This window comes from Penaeus japonicus, unplaced genomic scaffold (assembly GCF_977035675.1).
Source record: "Penaeus japonicus unplaced genomic scaffold, GWHDUDI00000001_assembly GWHDUDI00000029, whole genome shotgun sequence".
Lineage (NCBI taxonomy): Eukaryota > Metazoa > Arthropoda > Malacostraca > Decapoda > Penaeidae > Penaeus > Penaeus japonicus.
This window is the reverse complement of record NW_028234431.1, coordinates 23,106,128-23,113,627: the sequence shown is the minus strand read 5'-3', so window position 1 is coordinate 23,113,627 and position 7,500 is coordinate 23,106,128. Positions and strand designations below refer to the sequence as shown.

The 7,500-nt window shown below is 31.0% G+C and overlaps 1 non-coding gene across 1 annotated transcript in view; it reads left to right on the top strand.

Annotated features, from left to right (window-relative positions):
* Positions 1-4,705: 4,705 nt before the first annotated feature.
* Positions 4,706-7,500, top strand: part of LOC122257699 (uncharacterized) — an 18,708-nt gene continuing 15,913 nt past the window's right edge. The window contains exons 1-2 of the transcript XR_015192505.1: positions 4,706-5,052; positions 6,904-7,142. This is a non-coding gene — a transcript (uncharacterized LOC122257699). The remainder of the gene's footprint in view (positions 5,053-6,903; positions 7,143-7,500) is intronic.

Sequence of the window (7,500 nt, the reverse complement as noted above, 5' to 3'; positions counted from 1 at the left end):
ATATATATCTGGTATATATATATGTATTATATATAAAATATATTTATATCTATACATATACTACATAGATATATATTAATATATATATATAATATATATAAATATATTTAATCACACACACACACATATATGATAATCTAATAATTACAATATAGATATATCCTATAATATCAACACTATATAAATGATTATCTAATATATATATATATATATAAATATATAGTGCACATATATATATACTATATAATTATATATATATATATATGAATATAGATGTAAATACTGAGTATAATAAATATAACTATCAATCTCACCAACTCTCTATCTAATGTACAAAAATATAAAAATCACATATAACTACAAAAACTAAAACAAAATTCTATATCTAATCTGTCTATCTAATCTCTCTCTCATAATATTCTCAATACAAAAATCTCATCTTCACAAATATATATGATATACTATATATATACTCAATATATCTATCTCTATGAGTGTGTGTGTTGTGTGTGAGTTTGTGTGTGTGTGTGTGTGAGAGTGTGTGTGTGCTTGTGTGTGTATGTGTAAATATAGTATATAATATATACATAATATACATACATGAGTTAATATATGATATATATATATATATATATATCTGTATACATATGTATTTATAAATACACACATGTACACACACACACACACTACACATAACACACCCACACCCACACACACACACATATATATATATATATAATATATATATATATATATATATATATAATATATATATAGTATGGATGTATGTATTTTAAATTTCAAAAATTATATATATATAAATATATATATATATATATATATAAATATATATATAAATACATAAGTTGCATGTATTATAGTATTCTTTTCATATATTATATATATATACACACACATAATATATTATATTCATATATAAATATATAATATATCGATAAATATATATGGTGTGTGTGTGTGTGTGTGTGTGTGTGTGTGTGTGTGTGTGTGTTTGTTTGGTTACATTTTTCTACTGCTATCATTATCGTCAATGTTCTTCATTTTCATAGTTTAAATATTACTATTTCTAATAAAATTATCTTTTTTATCAATAGTGGTGGCCGGTGTAATCGTTATCATCATTATACTATCATCATCTTTCATTAGTTGCCTGAAGCATTTATAGTGACGTCAAACAAAACCTTTACCCCATAATGATTTCTTACGATCAGTATTCTCCCTTGTATTAGCATCACAATAAATTATGGAAGATTTTGCATAACCATCTTTAGAAAATCTGTCGGGGGTTATGTAGACTTTTTAAGACTTTTTAAGACCACTTAAATCTTCCGTCGCTAACAAGCATATCCAGTCTTCACCAGTTTCTCCATATAGGGAATTACATCACAACAAAAACAAAAACATCCCTGTATTAATTTTCGCGTATTTGCGTCTTCCTCAAGATGGAGTGGCTCGGCTTGAGGAATATTTTGACGAGCACCTGTAGCTAATTTCATCGCCGTGTTTTGGTTCTGGACCTTTCGAGTAAGAGATAGAATTAACAATAGGAGTTTTAAGAGTGTCTCTAGAGACAGATGACATAAACTGGCACGTCGATTATCGGCTAAGTGATTGATTCCAAAGAAGTGTTGACGGAATGTTTTAGTTCAAGTTTGCAATTTAAAACATATTCCATGCACGGCTTTCTTGTGTATATAAATTTAAAGAGGAACTGGTATTGCTGCTATTAATGTGTCATATGCGATTTCTTTTCCTTTTCTAGTAGATTCTTGACATTTTTGGTCATTTTGACAATGGTATTTGCGTTGTAGATTTTACCGACTGTACTGTGCGGAGCGGATATTAGTCATCTTTCGTAACCCTCGTGTCTTGCATTCATTTAGGGGGGGGGGTGGGGGGGGGGGGGGGGGTCGGGGGGGGGGGGGGGGTGGGGTGGTGGGGCCCTCTTCCAGTTTTAGCATTTACTCCTCGGACCACCTTCATGTACATGTATATATCCACACATGTACACACACACACACACATAATATATAATTATAATAATATATATATATAATAGTATAATATATATTTTCGCCGATATAATATATATATATGATATATCATATACACGGTCGCATTGATATGCTATACGAATAATTGAGCTGGTACGAAAAATTTGTTTTGTCAAAAATCAGGGTTATTTGATTTATCATTAGTCGCCGAAAAAGAATTTTATATTATTACGTGATTCCATTCATTTTCTTTTCTATTGTTAACTCTTGTTTGGTGATTTGTTAAAGACTTACCTGTCCGTAGAACACCTGACGCTACAGGTGGGTTTCAAAAAGTTTGTCTTGCCAAGTGTACGATAACGTACAGTGATGGCGTTTACCGTCAAATGTATTTCGGGAAGAAATTTACAAATAATCAACTCACAACAGTCAGACATATTACGCATGGTATCGTAACAAAAGCTCCTGGTATATATTTTATAAGCATCTTATATATATTTATATATATGTATATATATATATATATATATTTATATAGATAGATATGTATATAATATATATATATATATATATATATAATATATATATATATATATAGATATATATATATATATATATATAATAATCATATACAATATAATACACATACACATACATATACATATACACAGGAGGTATACAAGGTACCCACATATACACACACTATACACACACAGTACACACATACACAAGATTACAAATATATATATATATATATATATAAATATATAATATTATATAATAGTATATAAATATATATATAGAAGTTATATGAGATATGTGGTGTGGTGTGGTATATATATATATATATACATCTTATAGATGCGATAATCATATATATACAATTTACATATACACAATACATAATATATATATACACTATATAATATATATATATATATGATATATATAAATATATATATATATACATATATATATATATATATATAGTATATATATATATAATATATGATATAATATATACTATATAATATATAATGTTGTATGTGTGTGGTTGTGTGTGTGTGTGTGTGTTTCTGTGTGATGTGTGTATGCGGGGGTGGAGTATGTGTGAATATACATATATAATATACATACCACCACAACACATGTGTATACATATATATATATATACATACATACATATATATTATACATAAATATATATATATATATATATATATATATATATATATATATATATATATTATTCATCCCCGTGTAACTTCGTGAAATGTAGTATACAGAGGCTTAGAGTTGGTTATGATGATAGAATATAAGTTAGCATACCTAGCGACTTCATATTATAGATGCAGCCCATTGTCTACAGAGCTGCATGTCCCAGTTTGGCAAAGAGAAAAAGGATAACGCATGATCAGATACATAAAAAATACACAGACTATACTAATGCTTTGATAAATTATCAACAAGTAGATACACAATTAAGGGAAACAAATGGTATATTCAATATCTGGCAACGCAATTTGTGAGCCATCTCATTATATCTATTACATTCTTGAAATATCAGGTTATGCTTCTTTTGCAAAATAAATATATCAAATACTACTACGAACCACTGAGGCTAACAGAACTATATCATTGAGATCTCTGTCCAGATAGCAAATGCTCAACCATTAATAATGAAATGCAAAATGGATGGTGTAGTGCTTGCTCACATCCCCGTGGTCGGCAGATCGAGTCTCGTCCAAACTCGTGGGTTTCCACTGTCGCCTGGCGGTCACTGCTGTGATGAGGCACCACGGTGGGTAAGGACCAAGCTCAGATCGAGTCAGCGCTCGTTGGCACATTCTCTCACGAGTCAGCACTCACTGACACAGGCGGGCTCGCCATTAGTGCATTTAAGCCCGGCGGAGCATCTGCTTCGCAAATCTGGCTTATCCTTATCCTTACTATGTGCTTGTATCCTGTATCAAGCATCATGCTTTCATATTTCGGAGCGTAGTTTAGTACTGGGAACCTGTATATTTGTTGTGATAAACTGTTGTAAAATTATATACCACAGACTTTATTATAAAGATACAACTTGAACTTGATATGTGTACACACACACATATATATATATTTATTTATTTATATATATATTTATTTATTCATATATATACATATACGTACAGGTATGCATATGTATATACATACATGTGTATGTATATATGTATATATACATATATATACTTACATATATATATATATATAAATATATATATATATATATTTACAAATATATATATATATCATATATGTATATATATATGTATGTATATATGTATATATATATATATATATATATATATATATATATATTTACAAATATATGTATATATCATAATCATATATGTATAATATGTATGTATGACTATATATGTATTACTATATATATATATATATATATATATATATATATATATATATATATATATATATATGTGTGTGTGTGTGTGTGTGTGTGTGTGTATGTATGTATGTATGTATGTGTATGTATGTATTCACATATTAACACCTATATACATATACACATAATTCCACCACAGACATTTTATCAAACGTGAACTACAGACACACTCACTAATATCGTTTTCCTGCTAGCACAACAACCGGGGCGCAGTTGAGAGTACGACACCTTTCGTCCGCGCACGAGGCCGCCGCTAAGGTCACAACATTGGAATCTCCGAGCGAGAGTCCTTACCTGACCAAGCAAAAGGTGTGGCGCTTCCTGAAACCCCACCAATGGACGGGACAAAGACCACCCAATGTTGAGATAACCCGCCAACCGCCCGCTTTTCTTTCTCTTTTTTTGAAAACAGTGAAGTGCTAAGACGGTTTAAAGATGCAAGGGTTCAAGAGACTGGGTGTGCTGTACCTAGCGGCGGCTTTTGGAGTGATTGTGGCGCAGTTCACGTATCACGACAGCGACACCTTTGACCAGATCGAGACTCTCATTAGGGCGGTTACACCTGAGAACTGCTTCATTATGCCAAAGGTGAGACGCGGGTTATTCTCGCAGTTGTTTGTATTTGGTTATGGCTTCTTTGTGGTACTTTAGGTCGGGTCTAAGGTCAAGTTTCAAACAGCCTTCCTGCAGTTTGAATTAAGTAGGAAAGGAAGGGCATTTTGACTTGTTTCTTGCCAAATGTATATATTTTCTGTCAAATTTTGGTCACCCAATTCACCCAGAAAGTTGTAAGATGGTCTTTTTTTTTTACACGTAGCAATCTAAGTCAACCACTGCTATTTAGATTCCATGTTTCTATCTCATTTATATTATTGAGGCAATTTAGTGATAGAAGATGATTAGTAAAGTATATATACATAAATTGGAAAGGATCGTTAGGAGTATAATACAATTTCGCTTTTTGGGAAAAAATTGTTAATGTCCGAAATTCTTTTCCGTAGAAAGAGTAAATATTATGAACTTACATGTAGAAGTTTGTAAAACAATATATTGTGTATTTTTGATATGGTGAATTATTTTGTGTATGTCAACCTTCATTTTCATAGACAAGATCTGTAATTTCGTGTGATTAAAGTGAATTTAAACCTCCTGGGTGTGCTGTCAGTATTTCCATCATATTGAAGTCAATACAGTAGATACACCCGCATCCTTTAAATACAGTATAACAACTGGCTTTGAACTGCCATAAATGTTATGAAACCCAAGATAATAAGTTACACGAAACTTTCCTTGGAAAGATTGTCGTATTGATGTAAGGGTAGATTATTTTTTATAGACATATTTAATTTTTTCCCAGATGATTGTATATCGGGCAAAATACAAATGCTTTGTGGATCTGCATAGGATGAATGGCAAAGGATCTGGTGGGAGGATTATGTTTCTATAGTAGAAGACTTATTCATATAATGTTTACTATGAAAGCTTTATCGTCATATACTGAAAAAAAAAATACTTGCTTATATACATTTGTTACTTGGGTAAAAGCCTACAAACCAACACTTTGTGTTTTGGTGAACAAAAGCTTGGACTGGTTCCTTCCTTTGATGAGAAACTGCTAGGATGATGAATAAGCTCTATTAGGTAAGGAGGCAGTGGTAATCAGTGTGCAAACCAGTGGTAGATATATAGGTGTGTATGTAATATATGTCCAAACCTGTGGTGAGTATGTTTATGTAACATTATGTAAGAGTATTTATTTGTAACCTTTATCCAAATATGTATTCCTTTGTTAGAGGGTGGCTCTCCTGTCCCTGATAGACATCCCATTTCAGTTATCAATCATTTTTAGATAATATTTCTTTGTCTAACTATTCTATAAAATATTATTAGAAAAAATATATTTTCCTTGTCTGACCTATATAGAGAATTAGTAGTCTTTGGCTAAACTTCCTTATACACTCACCTTTGACATTTATTTATATTCTATATTTCTTTTTATGGCTTATTGTCTAGACAAAAGTCAGATTCATGATTTTAGTATATAATTAGGAAGACCTTCCAAGAATCTGATGTGGTATATTTTTCATCTTGATTGCTACATAAGTGCATAAAGTCATCAGGTATCAATCCCAGTGAGCAATTAGATTCACACAATGTAGATTTCATTGTCTGTGGTAGATAAGCATACCAGCCATTGTTACAAACCTCTCATCCAAGAAGTATATAATTCTTTTCCTGTTTAACTGCTCATATTCTGTATAGCAATCAGGTTACAGTAAGGACAAGGGCTTACTAAAACTCTTGTCTTAACTGTGGAATTTACCGATATGGATGACCACACGAGCATTCAAATTTTTGGAAGGACACTAAAATCATTCTTTGTTAATAATTACCAAAAGATTGGTACAATTTACTGTATATTTATTTGATTTTCTGCAGATGAAACTCTACCTGCCAGAAGACAGTGTCTCACACTTGCCAGAAATTAAGGAAGTCAACATCAACCCAATTTTCCCCAACCGGACAGCTCTGCATCACCTCCACAACATGGCTCACTCCAGAGCCTTCTTCCTCTCCTACATTCTGCAGTCACGGTTCAAAAGACCAGCTTGTAAGTTTGTCTTCCCTGATGTTTTTGTGATGATGATTTTATTATTTTCTAAGATTGTCGTCTTACGGTAATAACGAGATCACGTTCTTTCTTTAAAAATTCTAGAATATGATCTGATATCTACTTTCATCAACAAGTAGGTTTCATAGTTTGATTTATTGATTTATTTTGAATGGAAAAGTTGCTCACAATATCAGTATTCAAGAAAAGCCATCAGATAGTAAATATGTGCTATTTTCCTACTCCCTATTTTAGAAACAAAAATTTTGATGATAATATCCTGTAAATTACTCAATTCTATACTCTGATAGATTCACAGAGCCACTCTACTTGCATTAAAACACCACTTTTATTATATTATCAAACAATATACTTTTGCATCTGTTTGGACATTTGACCTGTATTATGGAGAGACAGTACTCATC